This window comes from Rhinoderma darwinii, chromosome 2, assembly GCF_050947455.1.
Source record: "Rhinoderma darwinii isolate aRhiDar2 chromosome 2, aRhiDar2.hap1, whole genome shotgun sequence".
In the NCBI taxonomy this organism is placed as follows: Eukaryota; Metazoa; Chordata; class Amphibia; order Anura; family Rhinodermatidae; genus Rhinoderma; species Rhinoderma darwinii.
The window spans coordinates 325,733,880-325,748,777 of NC_134688.1; the positions used below are offsets into that span (position 1 = coordinate 325,733,880).

The following is a 14,898-nucleotide window of genomic DNA, read 5'->3' on the forward strand; positions in this document are numbered from 1 at the left end:
GCTCCCGGGGTGCTCAATGTGTCTCTGAGTTTGTCCTTTCCCGTCTTCACCATTTTTAGTTCAAGTGTGCCTCTTATTCTTTATGGATCTGAGCCGGCTTGTGAGGAGCACAGTCTTATGCTTCCATCACGTTCAGCGGTCAGGCTCCGCCCTGAACTCTCTTCTGTTGACCTTTTTTCGGCTCTCGGACTCGGCGTAAGAATAAGCAGCCGGAAAACTTTCGCGCCTAAGTGACCATCGGGGAGGTCGCTTGGGCGCACAGGTATTTCCCATATACATGAAACCTAATAAGATCTTGCTTCCCTTTCAGGTCTCTTTTTACGGTAGGTCTGCCATCGGCAGTGCCTTCGTGGATTCAGGGTCTTCTGCTAATATTATGTCTGTGGAATTTGCTATGTCTCTAGTCATGCCTTTGATTGATTTGCCTAAACCTGTCCCGGTAGTGGGTATCGACTCTACCCCACTTGCTAATGGTTCTTTTACGCAGCATACCCCTGTTTTTGAACTCATTGTTGGCTCCATTCATTCGGAGTAGTGTTCGGTGTTGGTGATGCAGGGATTATCATCCGATTTGGTTTTAGGCCTTCCTTGGTTGCAGATGCATAATCCCACGTTAAACTGGAATACCAGGGGATCTTACTAAATGGGATAATGAATGCATGACATCCTGTTTTTCTATTAATTTGGTTTCTCTCGCTGAGGAGGTGAACACTCTACCTGAGTTTATTCAGGATTTCGCTGATATTTTTTCTAAAAAAGCTTCCGAAGAGTTACCTCCTCATAGAGAGTACGATTGCGCTATCGATTTGGTACCAGGAGCTAAGCTCCCTAAAGGTAGAATATTTAATCTCTCTTGTCCCGAACGTGAAACCATGAGAGAATATATCCAGGAAAGCCTGGCCAAGGGTTACATTCGTCCCTCTACTTCTCCGGTAGGTGCTGGCTTCTTTTTCGTAGGGAAGAAGGGTGGTGGTCTTAGGCCGTGCATCGATTACCGAAACTTGAATAAGGTCACTGTAAGGAACCAATATCCCATTCCTCTGATTCCTGATCTCTTAAATCAGGTTCAGGGGGCCCAGTGGTTCTCTAAGTTTGATCTTAGAGGTGCTTTATCTCTGTCCCAGTGCTGATTCAGCCTAACCAGATGGAGCTATTCATCGTGGAGGTTGACGTCTCCGAGGTGGGAGTGGGTGCTGTCTTGTCCCAGGGTACTAGGTCTCTCACCCATCTCCGTCCCTGTGCCTACTTCTACAGGAAGTTCTCCCCCACTGAGAGTAACTACGACGTTGGCAACCGCAAACTCTTAGCCATTAAATGGGCATTTGAAGAGTGGCGCCACTTCTTAGAGGGGGCTAGGCACCAGGTAACGGTCCTTACCGACCACAAGAATCTGTTTTTTCTAGAATCTGCCCGGAGGCTAAACCCGAGACAAGCTCGATGGGCGTTGTTTTTTACTAGATTCAACTTTGTGGTCACCTATAGGGCTGGGTCTAAAAATATTAAAGCTGATGCGCTGTCGCGTAGCTTCATGGCCACCCCTCCTCTGGAGGAAGATCCTGCTTGTGTTTTGCCCCAGGTATAATCATATCCTCTATTGATTCTGACTTAGTCTTCGAAATTGCGGCTGATCAAGATTCAGCTCCCGAGAACCTTCCTGAGAACAAGCGGTTTGTTCCCCTGCAATTCCGGCTAAAGGTACTCAGGGAGAATCATGACTCTGCACTATCTGGCCATCCAGGCATCCTGGGTACCAAGCACCTAATTTCTAGAACCTATTGGTGGCCTTAGTTGATTAAAGACGTTAGGGCCTACGTCGCCGCTTGTGAAATTTGTGCTAGGTCCAAGACTCCCAGGTCCCGACCAGCGGGCTTACTATGTTCTTTGCCCATTCCCCAGAGACCTTGGACCCATATCTCCATGGATTTTTATCACCGATCTGCCTCCATCCCAAGGCAAGACGGTGGTGTGGGATGTAGTAGACCGCTTTAGTAAGATGTGCCACTTTGTGCCCCTCAAGAACCTACCCAATGCCAAGACGTTAGCTACCTTGTTTGTCAAACACATCCTGCGTCTCCATGGGGTTCCTGTAAATATTGTTTCTGACAGAGGGGTACAGTTTGTTTCATTGTTTTGGAGGGCTTTCTGTAAGAAGTTGGAGATTGATCTGTTCTTCTCCTCGGCCTTCCATCCTGAAACTAATGGCCAAACCGAGAGTACTGATCAGTCTCTAGAACAATATTTAAGGTGTTTAATCTCTGACTGCCAAGATGATTGGGTCCCCTTCATTCCATTCGCCGAATTTTCCCTCAATAACCGGGTCAGTAACTCGTCAGGGGTCTCCCCCTTTTTCTGTAATTTTGGATTTAATCCACAATTCTCCTCCATTTCACCTGGTGGTTCCAACAATTCCGAGGTAGATGTCGTTCATCGGGAACTGTGCACAGTCTGGGCCCAGGTTCAGAAGAACCTTGAGGCATCCTAGAGCATATAAAAGACTCAGGCAGATAGAAGACGTTCTGCTAACCCCTTGTTTGTGGTCGGGGATCGGGTGTGGCTGTCTTAAAAAAATTTGCGCCTTAAAGTTCGGTCCCAAAAATTTGCTCCCCGGTATATAGGGCCGTACAAGGTCATTGAGGTCATTATTCCTGTCTCCTTCCGGCTGCAGTTACGCCGTCTTTTCAAATACACAACGTGTTCCATACCTCCCTCCTGAAACGCTGCTCCCCGTCCTTGGCTACCTCGAGGAAACCTCGGGTCCCTGTTCTTACTCCTGTATGGGTAGAATTCGAGGTAGCCAAGATTGTGGACAGCAGGATGGTCCAAGGCTCCCTCCAGTACCTGGTCCATTGGAGAGGATACGGGCTTGAGGAGAGGACTTGGGTACCCGTCTGGGATGTTCACGCCGGGTTATTACTCAGGAAGTTCAATCTTCGGTTCCCCAACAAGCCAGGTCCACCTAGGAAGGGTCCAGTGGCCCCTCATAAAAGGGGGGGTACTGTGAAGGATTTGCCTGACACAGCTTCTGTGTCGACGCCTATGGTTAATCAGCCTGCATCTGGTCCTAGGTCTGCTAGAGTGACTCGATCTGCTACCACTCAGGCTGGTAGGCTGAGGAGTGGGAGAGCCTATCGCAGCCTACCAAGACGGTTCTAGCTCCTGATCTTGGTCCACTTATACCTTCATTTGCTGCTTGTCCTTTGCCTGTGATTCTCCTGTTTCCTGGCTCTGCTGTTCCTGCTGTTACTATTGACCTCTGCTTCATATTGACCCTGGCTTGACTGACTATTCTCCTGCTCTGCATTTGTTACCATGTACACTCCTGGTTTGACTCGGCTCGTCCTCTACTTTGTTGCTCACGGTGTTGCCGTGGGCAACTGCCCCTCATTCCTTTGCTTTTGTGTTCCCTTGTCTTGTTTGTCTGTCGTGCACTTATTGAGCGTAGGGACCGTCGCCCAGTTGTACGCCGTTGCCTAAGACGGGCTGTGCAAGTAGGCAGGGACTGTGTGGCGGGTAGATTAGGGCTCACCTGTCTGTCTCCCTATCTTGACATTACAGATTTAATCAGAACCACATACAATATATACTAGAACCTGGGAAAGTCCCTAGTGGCCTTCAGGCATCAGAATTAAACAAAATATAATGCATTACAGTTAAGCAAATAAAGCCCTAATTTCCGGCTAACTAAACAAAGTTGATACTAAAATATATCTTTTATTAAATATTTTTTAATTAAACAGTAACCCCACAGTTAAATGTAGCCAGTTATATACATACAATATATACACGCAGTCGAGTCACATTATTATGACCACCTGCTAACATCCAGAGTAACCGCCGTGTGGAGCCCGGATTCAATAAGATGCTGGTGTAGCGTCCATGGCCGCGGGCCGTCGGGTTCACTCACCTCCCGACGCCCGCAGCCATGGATCTGTGAGCGCTGGTCCCCGTCTCCCTCCTAGGAGACACCAGCGCTCACTTACGCTCCGTTCGGCTCTGTCCCGCAGGGTGCGCGCGCACGCTCGCGCCCGGCCTTAAAGGGCAAGTGCGCGCAATAAGGAAATCGGCATCAACATAAACTGCCACGATTTCCTGGTCTATAAGAAGGCCCCTGGCCTTCTAATCCTTGCCTGAGCGTTGTTAGTTTTCCCAGTCTGTCTTGCAAATGGTCCCTTAGTGTTTCCCGTTCCTGTTGTTACCCGTGCCTTGTTCCCCGTTCCTGTTTCCGTGCTTTGCCTTAGTATCAAGTCGTGCCACGTCCTGTGTCATCTGCCACGTCCAGAGGAATCTGCCACGTCCTGTGTCATCTGCCACGGCCTGTGTCATCTGCCACGTCCGGAGGAATCCGCCACGTCTGGCGCAACTTGCCGCTCCTGTGTCATCCGCCACGTTTGGCGCCATCCGCTGCACCCATCTCATCTGTGCCAGAGCTGCGATCACCATCTGGACTATTCAGGTACCCTTGTGCGGGACATTGTATTTCTGGGGTTTCCTGCGGTTTGTCCAGCTTCCTTCCCGCTACGGCGCTACGGCCTAGTGGGTCCACTAACCCGCATTGTGACAGTACGCTCAGGCCATGGACCCCGCTGGCCAACCTGAGACTTTGACGACACAAGCCATGCTGGCTGAGATGGAGGATCTCCAGTCACGACAAGACCAGCTCCTCCTGTCGGTGAATGCCATAGCCCATCCGTTGCTCGCTCCAACCACAGTCGTCACCGCACCCATTGTCTGTATCGGTACCAACCCCCTGTGTTTCTTGCCGCTACCTCCACGCTATGACGGAGATCCGAGGTCCTGCAGGGGATTTTTGAATCAGTGCCTGATCCATTTCAGACTACATGCCAGGTCCTTCTCTTCGGATGACGTCAGGATCGCCTTCATCATCTCTCTCCTTACCGGCAAAGCCCTGTCATGGGCCAATCCTCTGTGGGAAAGTCAGGGACCAGAGACCAGGGACTTGCAGTGCTTCTTACGGACCTTCCGCTCGATCTTTGAGGAACCTGGACGAGTTTCTTCGGCTGCTGCATCCCTGCTAACCCTACACCAGGGAGACCTCTCCGTGGGCGAGTTTGCCATCCAGTTCCATATCCTGGTTGCTGAATTGTCATGGAACAACGAGGCTTTGGTGGCTACATTCTGGCAGGGACTGTCTTCAGGGATCAAGGACGAGCTGGCTGCTCGTGATCTGCCATCCACCCTGGACGATCTCATCCTACTCTCCTCCCGTGTCGACATGAGGATCCAGGAACATTCCCAAGAGGTTCTCCGGGGGAGAGAACTCCCCAGGCTGTATTCTGCTGTCCTGCAATCCCCCTCAGTCATCCCACCAGAGGATCCGATGCAGGGCAATTATGTCAAATTGTCCACCCAGGAGAAACAACGCAGACGCACTTCTGGACTTTGTCTGTATTGCGGCCATGGAGGCCATATTGTGCATCTGTGTCCCCAGAAGCCAGAGAGACCCCCTTGCCTAGGATTGGTTGGAGAGACGACCCTAGGTGGAACAGAGCCTAACAGAGCATTCGCTTCCAAATTGACTATTCCTGTGACCCTGGTATCCGGCGAGAGGACGCATCAAGTCTCTGCCTATCTTGACTCTGGCTCTGCTGCTAACTTCATCCAGAAAGAGCTGGTGGATCATCTTCAGTTGCCCACAGTTCCCCTGGAGACATCTCTGGCTGTTGCCTCAGTTAATGGACTGCCTCTGCCTGATCCCATTATCTCTAAAACCAAGCTGTTGAAGCTCCAGGTTGGAGTACTTCATTCTGAATATATTTCTTTCCTTGTTTTGCCCAAGGCCATCAATCCTGTTCTGCTGGGCCTGCCTTGGCTTCAACTACATGCCCCAGTCCTGGACTGGAATTCTGGAGAGGTTCTCCAATGGGGCCCCAAGTGCCATGGTCATTGTCTGTTGCAAATCCATCCTGTCAAGCCTCCTCTGCATCAGTCGTTGGCGGGATTGCCTTCCCAATTTGCTCAGTATGCAGATGTTTTCAGCAAACGGGAGGCTGAGACGCTGCCCCCACATCGGACTTATGACTGCCGCATTGAACTGGTTCCTAATGCCTCTCTCCCCCGTGGACGGGTATATCCTCTCTTCTTGCCTGAGTCTCTATCCATGTCGGCCTATATCAAGGAGAATCTGGAGAGGGGTTTTATACGAAAATCTTCCTCCCCGGCCGGGGCTGGATTCTTCTTCGTTAAAAAGAAGGATGGATCCATTCGTCCCTGCATTGACTACAGGGGGCTCAACCTGATCACAGTCAAAAACAAATACCCGCTGCCTCTCATCTCTGAGCTGTTTGATCGCATACGACGGGCCAAAAATTTTTCTAAGCTAGACCTGCATGGGGCTTACAATCTAGTCCGGATTCGCCGGGGTGATGAATGGAAGACAGCATTTAACACCCGGGACGGGCACTACAAATACCTGGTGGTGCCCTTCGGCCTGTGTAACGCTCCCGCAGTGTTTCAGGAGTTCGTTAACGATATCTTCCGGGATCTACTCTATGTCTGTGTTGTTGTTTATCTCGATGATATGTTGATTTTCTCCCCAGATCCGACGACTCATCGGAGGCATGTCTGTCAGGTTCTACTACGATTGAGGGAGAATCATTTATACGCCAAGTTGGAGAAGTGCGTCTTTGAGAAGAACTCTCTGCCCTTCCTGGGCTACATCATCTCGGATCAAGGCCTCAAAATGGATCCTGAGAAAGTGAAGGCTGTCCTGGAGTGGCCACGTCCCCAAGGCTTAAGGGCCATACAGCGGTTCCTGGGATTCGCCAATTTCTACCGGCAGTTCATTCCTAACTTCTCTTCTCTGACGGCTCCCATCTCGACCCTTACCAAGAAGGGTGTGGACGCCAAGGTGTGGACTCCAGAGGCAGAGTCCGCATTTATTAGCCTCAAGAAATCCTTCACTTCAGCCTCGATCCTCCATCATCCTGACGTATCTCGGCAGTTCTCACTGGAAGTGGACGCTTCCTCTGTTGGTGCAGGTGCACTTCTGTTCCAGAGGAGCTCCAAAGGAAAGGCAGTAGTATGTGGCTACTACTCAAGACTGTTTTCCTCTGCTGAGCGCAATTACTCCATTGGAGATCGGGAGCTGCTGGCCGTCAAGTTGGCTCTGGAGGAGTGGAGACATCTTCTGGAGGGCGCTGCTCACCCCATCCTCATCTTCACCGACGACAAGAATTTTACTTACCTTCAGTCCGCTCAAAGTCTGAATCCTCGTCAAGCCAGGTGGTCGCTGTTCTTCACCCATTTCCAGTTTATGCTCCACTACCGTCCCGCGGACAAGAATGTGAGGGCCGATGCCCTGTCCAGATCGTTTGAGACGGAAGACTCGGTGGAGTCCCTTCAGACCATCATAGACCTGTCCTGCATTGTCACTGCTAATCCTGTGCAGGTTAGAGACAACCCTCCTGGGAGGACTTTCGGTTGGCAGACAGAAAAATAATTCTCCTCTGGGGACACTGTTCTAAACTGGCTGGGCACGCCGGTGTCCGTAAAACCCAAGAGTTGATTGCTCGTCACTTCTGGTGGCCCACGCTACCTAAGGATGTTCTGGACTTTGTCTCTGCTTGCACGGTGTGTGCCTCTAACAAAGTGACTCACAGCAAGCCTGCCGGCCTGCTTCAACCTCTGCCTGTACCCAGTGCCCCCTGGCAGCACATTGCGATGGACTTCATCACTGACCTTCCTCCCTCAGCAGGATGTAACACTGTCTGGGTGGTGGTGGACCGGTTCTCTAAGATGGCTCATTTTATCCCGCTGAACGGCCTACCCTCTGCTCCTCGTTTGGCGAGTCTCTTCATTCAGCACATCTTCCACTTGCATGGCTTACCTCTTCACATCGTGTCTGATCGGGGTGTTCATTTTACCTCTAAGTTCTGGAGAGCCCTCTGTAAACTCTTGGATGTGAGTTCGGAATTTTCCTCTGCCTATCACCCCCAGTCCAATGGGCAAGTTGAGAGGATCAACCAGATCATGGAAAATTATCTCCGCCACTTCATCTCTTCACAGCACGATAACTGGGTACAGCTTCTTCCATGGGCCGAGTTTTCTTACAACAACCACACAAGCGAGTCCACCACTTCCACTCCGTTTCACATCATGTACAGTCAACATCCCAGAGTCCCTCTTCCTGTATCAACTTCATCTCAGGTACCCGCTGCTGACTCTGCATATGGGGACTTCCTGCAAATCTGGCAACAGACCCGGTCCTCTATTTTGCTGGTGGTAGATCGCATGAAGCGTAAGGCGGATACTAGGAGAAGAGTGCCGCCTCAGTATCTTCCTGGGACTAAAGTCTGGCTGTCTTCTCGGAACATTCGCTTAAGGGTGCCTTCATACAAGTTCGCTCCCAGGTTCCTTGGTCCTTTCGAGATCCTGCAACAAATCAACCCTGTCTCCTATAAGCTGCGGCTGCCTCCTACCCTCAGAATCCCTAACTCCTTCCATGTGTCCCTCCTGAAACCAGTGGTCCTGAACCACTACAGCAAGACTTCTAGTTCCACAATTGCTTCCTGCGGTCTCTCTGATATATTCGAGGTAAAGGAGATCCTGGACTGCAAAAGGGTAGGAGGAAGGACTTTCTATTTGGTGGACTGGAGAGGGTTTGGTCCTGAGGAGAGGTCCTGGGAGCCAGAAGAGAACCTCAGCGCCCCTGCTCTTATTAAAAAGTTCCTCTCTCACTCTGGCCCCAAGAAGAGGGGGCGTAAGAGGGGGGATACGGTAGCGTCCATGGCCGCGGGCCGTCGGGTTCACTCACCTCCCGACGCCCGCAGCAATGGATCTGTGAGCGCTGGTCCCCGTCTCCCTCCTAGGAGACACCAGCACTCACTTCCGCTCCATTCGGCTCTGTCCCGTAGGGTGCGCACGCACGCTCGCGCCCGGCCTTAAAGGGCCAGTGCGCACAACAAGGAAATCGTCATCATCATCAACTGCCACGATTTCCTGGTCTATAAGAAGGCCCCTGGCCTTCTAATCCTTGCCTGAGCGTTGTTAGTTTTCCCAGTCTGTCTTGCAAATGGTCCCTTAGTGTTTCCCGTTCCTGTTGTTTCCCGTGCCTTGTTCCCCGTTCCTGTTTCCGTGCTTTGCCTTAGTATCAAGTCTTGCCACGTCCTGTGTCATCTGCCACGTCCAGAGGAATCTGCCACGTCCTGTGTCATCTGCCACGTCCAGAGGAATCTGCCACGTCCTGTGTCATCTGCCACGTCCAGAGGAATCTGCCACGTCCTGTGTCATCTGCCACATCCAGAGGAATCTGCCATGTCCTGTGTCATCTGCCATGTCCGGAGGAATCCGCCACGTCTGGCGCAACTTGCGGCTCCTGTGTCATCCGCCACGTTTGGCGCCATCCGCTACACCCATCTCATCTGTGCCAGAGCTGCGGCCACCATCTGGACTATTCAGGTACCCTTGTGCGGGACATTGTATTTCTGGGGTTTCCTGCGGTTTGTCCAGCTGCCTTCCCGCTACAACGGTACGGCCTAGTGGGTCCACTAACCCGCCTCGTGACAGTTGGTAGGTTGTCTCAGGTATCTGGAGCCATTCTGACTGCAGTATATCCCACATTAGCTGGAGTGTGCGTGGGGGAAGATTCATAGAGCGAACAAGATGATCGGTCCCACAGATGCTCAATTGGGTTCAATCAAGTCTGGCGAATTAGGGGCCAGGGAAGTACTTGGAAGTCTTGTTCGTGCCTTCAAATCCAACTTCATAGCTTTTTGGGAAGGTAAAGTACAATGGGAACCGACTGGTGAGCGAGGCCGAGGGGGACTTCTAGGAGAGCGGTGTGAGGAGGCCACAACCTGCCACTCTCGCCCTAGAACCCCCGCTCGGCCAGGGTCAAAGGTGGCCATATTGACGTCACCCCATCGAGTGTCACCTGGTCTAATACACCGGTGAGAGGCGCCAAAGAGGCCAGGCTCCTGGAACTGCTGGTCAGATCTAGCCTTCAAATCTAACCTCATAGCTTTTTGAGAAGGTAAAGTGAAATGGGAACGGACCCACGAGTGAGGCCGACGGGGGACTTCTAGGAGTGCGGCCTGAGGTGGCCAAGACCAGCCGCTCGAGCCCTGGAACTCCGTCCCGGCATACTATAGTGGCACTCGCCGCTCCCGCTGTGGAGCTCACACATGACCACCGCCACCATGCATCGCTCCCTGGAACTCCACCATGGCTCTCCATCCCGGCATCAGTGGAGCCCACCGCTCGCGATCTGGAGCTTGCTCTTGGCCGCCGCCACCATGCATCTTTCCTGCCTTGGATCTCCACCCCAGCATCAAACAGCGGCACCCGCCTCTCACGCTCCGGAGCTCGCACACGGCCGCCGCCACCATGCATCGCTCCCTGGAACTCTGTCCCGGCATAACACAGCGGCACTCGCCACTCGCGCTCTGGAGCTCACACATGGCCGGCGCCATTATGCATCACTCCTGCCTTCTCTGTCCATCCCTGCATCAGACAGTGGCGGCCCCTGCTAGCGCTCTGGTGCTCGCTCTCGGCTGCCGCCACCATGCATCGCTCCCGCCATGGTTCTCCATGGCCACCGCCAACGAACGTGCTCAGGGAGAGAGGCGGCGGGGCTTACGACCGCGCTCCGGTCCCGAGGCGTGCGGCTCTACACGCTGGCACTTCTGCGCCCACCTCGAGGGGAGGGAAAAGAGAGAGCCGGCTATCCCTGGCCCACCTGGGCTTCTCGGCACTGCTGTATCATCGCGCTTAGAGGGATTCTGTCTTAGAGGCGTTCAGCCATAATCCCACAGATGTTAGTTTCATCCCATTGGCTCCTCAGCCAAGCATATACACCAAATGTCTGAACCTGCGGTTCCTCTCATACTGAGCAGGATTACTATGGTGACAACCCAATCATCAACAGGGTAAAACTAACCTGTCTCACGATGGTCTAAACCCAGCCCACGTTCCCTATTAGTGGGTGAACAATCCAACGCTTGGTGAATTCTGCTTTACGATAGGAAGAGCCGACATTGAAGGGTCAAAAAGCTACATTGCTATGAACGCTTGATCACCACAAGCTGCGGTAACTTTTCTGACACCTCATGCTTAAAACCCAAAAAGTCAGAAGGATCTTCCAACCCCTGTAACGATGGATTCATACCCAAATCGGTTCAGAGTGCCTTCCACATGGATAAGTGGGCCCAGAGAATGCCATGAAAAAATTCCCCAAACCATAACGCTGCCACCACCAGCTTGTGTTCTTCCAGCAATAGCTGCAAGGTGCTTGTTCCCTAATGTTTCTCGCCTGACACGCCAACGTCCATCCGTTCAAAGAAGCAGAAAATGTGAATCAGAGAAGGCAACCCTTTGCCAATCATCGCTGGTCCAACTCCAATACTGCCGTGCAAATTGAAGCCTTTTCTTTCCGATGCACCTTTGTTAGCATAGAAACAGTGACCATCCATCTGGTTCAGACCCCCATAAACAGTACGGTTCGCTGAACTGTTGTTTTAGATACACGTCTGGTAGCCCCCCTGGTTGATTGTCACCGTGAGCTGCTCCACTTTAGCGTGTTATTCGCATGACACCAATGGCACATAGTGCTCCGCAGTCTCCACGTTGGTTACTCCCAATGGTGCCAATTGTCCACTCGCGATACAATTTCACCACAACAGTACGCAAACAGTTCATAAACAGCGCTCTTTGAGAAATACTGCCACCCGAAAGCCAATAATCATCCCTTTTTGTAACTCTGATAAATCGCCCCTATTAACCATGGCAACAACGAGTAATATGTGTTCAGAAAACCCTAGCGGACACCTTATATACCCACCAAGCCAGTCCATGACACATCACTTCCTTCATGGACTACGCACTGCCGACGTCGAAAGTAGGAGGTGGTCATAATAATGTGACTCGACTGTATATATATAAATATATACAGACAGGATATCAGAACAGCACCAAGTGATAATAGTCAATGGTGGGTGCAGATCCCAGGACTTGAGGCCTGCAAGCAGTAGGTATACAATAATAAGAAAATAGGCAGTACTCCAAAAAGTAAGTGAAAAATGGTTCGGACTTTATTAGCCCACGTGCAATGTTTCAGTCCTTGTGTACAGGATCTTTCTCAAGCTTGAGTATGGTAAGCAAGCAACAAAGTCCGGGCTGTGGAGGTCAACCAGGTGAGCTACAGTGCCACCCTACAGCAATATATAAATAGGTAAGTGGAGCAGCACAGTAGCAAGAAACTCAAACTGCTGGTGCAAAGATTGACAGGAACGACCTCTCCTGATAGATAACACAAAGCAGATGACGAGGAAGCAGCACTATTTAGAGATCTAGCTTTCCATTTGGAGTGCTGCGTCCTCGTCATCTGCTTTGTGTTTTACATATACATATAGCATAGATTTTTTTATGCATAATTATTTTGCATAGATGTTTTATAAGTATATATATGTATATATATATATATATATATATATATATATATATATATATATATATATACGTATATATATATATATATATATATATATATATACTTATAATACATCTAAGCAAAATAAATGCGCAGTGACATGCACTAGTTTTGGACTCGGAGGTTGAAACTAGTTAAAAGAAGGGTCAAGTACTAACAAAGGAAAACCACTGGTGGTCTTTTAATCTGCACCAGCCTCATCTACATAACTAAAGAACTGTAATTACAAAATTTGTTGATAGGTCTTTGTGTAATTTCAGAGAAATGCCTGAACATTTGATTAATCTTCAAAGTATCACTTGCCCAGGGAAAAAAAAATCAGAAAAGAAGTATACAATTTGTCCCGCAAAAAACAAGCCCTCGTACTGCTACATCCATGGAAGAATAAAAAAATTATGGCTCTTGAGATGCAACAATGAAAAAACTAAAATTATTGCTTGGTCCCCAACTTGTTGTCGACATATACATACACGTCATGCTGATCGCAAGGGCACATCAAGTGTGGCCATGCGATCAGAAGCTTCTCTAAAACATAGCCAAAGACCCATCCGATGTTTGTAGAGGAATTGAGCTGACAGAATGATAGAAACCCCTAAGAAATTACCCTTTTTTTAAAACTGCACCCTTAAGGTATTTATCTAGGAGTGTAGTGAGAATGCTGTATGAAAATTTTTATAGGAGTAAATAATGGGAATTATCTCACAGAATTTGGGTATATATTGTTTTCTTCAAATTTTTAATATAGTTTCACATTAAATCTGTTTTAGGCCTCATGCACATGACTGTAATGGCTTTTACTGTCCACAATACGAATCCATAGTCATCCTGAAGTCATCTGCATATACGGCACGCTGTCCAGCAATACAGTCCGTAGTGAATCTGTAGTTCATCCGTATTTACGGTTCTGCAAAAAAAAAAAAATGGGAGTCTACAAATGATGTCAACAACATGTCCAAACTTCTTGAAAAGTTCACCTGATCACTCTGGCACCATTTTCTCTGGCATTTGTGCTTTGTGAGAGAGCTCTGTTGGATTCCTCGGCTGATATAGCTTTGGTTTCTTTAGTTGAAAGGATGCCCTACGCATCTGTGGATCATGCTATTCTGAACTGACTTGTTTTTGGCGATTGGTACTGCTAGCAGTAATTTTATTTATTTATTTTCACAGATTCCTATTAACAGGGAACTCATTTGCATCACTTCATTTTGAGTTTGTGCTGGGGTGCTCCACCATTTCGCAGATCATCTGTCTGACCTGTAAAGTCATCTGACAGACACTGAGAGCAGCGGTGATGCCACAGCCCAAATCACAAAACTGGCTTTGGATCCATTTTCCCAACTGTGTTGGCACGCTGGATGGCAAACACATTCATGTGAAGAAGCCGCCTCACTCAGGGTCCCTATATTTTAATTACAAGCAGTATTTCTCTGTGGTGCTGTTGGCCTTGGCTGACAGCGACTACCAGTTTGTAATTGTAGATATAGGGGCCTATGAAAGCTCTTTGGATGCTGGCATCTTCAGGGCTGACATCTGCCTGGATCTACTGGACCCCCAGCCCCATTTGCCATCATGGCAGATGAAGGATTTGGACTTCCCCCATGTGTTTCAACCATTCCCCTGGCGTGGTTTGGATGAAAGGCATATTTTTAATTACCGGCTCATCCGTGCGAGACGGTATGTGGAGTGTGCCTTCGGGATTCTGAACAGCAAATGGTGGGTATTCCAGAGCACTCTTCAAATGGATCACAGAACAGGTTATCCAAGCCAGTGTTATTCTACACATTTTATGCCGGATTCATGAGTCTGCACTTGACATTGACCTGGGGCAGTTTCCTCCTACTTCTGCCATCCCTGTGGACATGGCATGGAAGAGTTGGAGCAGCTGGACTGTTGACTCGGGAATTCTATGCAGACTACTTTGTGTCCTCTGCTGGGGCGGTTCCTCCGCAAATGGATAAAATGCACGGCGGTAGATAGTTGGATATCGACAGCTGTCATTCCTGCGTTGGTTCTGGATTTTATCTTTTCTTAGCTAGTTAGTTGTTCCCAATTGTAGTTATTAGTTAAGCACTCACAAGAGAATGAGGACCCTTGACGTAGGTTGCGAGCTTAAGTATTTCTGCAAAAATAACTTTATGTTCCCCCTTTTCTTGATACAATTTTTGGAATAAAAATGTATTTAATTGTATTTATTTTTTTTAATACATTTTTTTAGTTTGTTAAACTTTTTTTAAAATAAATGTTTTTACTTTTTTCTTTTTATATATTTTTTCAATTTCTTTAATTTTTTCCATTTTTCACAAAAAATTTTTTTTTTAATATACAGTATATATGTTTTAAGGCGAAAAGGTATCGTGTTCAGAAATACAAAGCAATAATAATGTATGTTGATTATATCAAAAGTTTAGTGCTCTGGAAAAAATAAAAAAGTAGTTAAAAATATGAAAAAAACA

General features: G+C 49.0%; 1 long non-coding RNA gene across 1 annotated transcript in view; it reads left to right on the forward strand.

Annotated features, from left to right (window-relative positions):
* LOC142741255 (uncharacterized) overlaps positions 1-13,661 on the forward strand; it is a 28,678-nt gene extending 15,017 nt beyond the window's left edge. The window contains exon 3 of the long non-coding RNA XR_012881047.1: positions 13,613-13,661. This is a non-coding gene — a long non-coding RNA (uncharacterized LOC142741255). The remainder of the gene's footprint in view (positions 1-13,612) is intronic.
* The last annotated feature ends 1,237 nt before the right edge of the window (positions 13,662-14,898 follow it).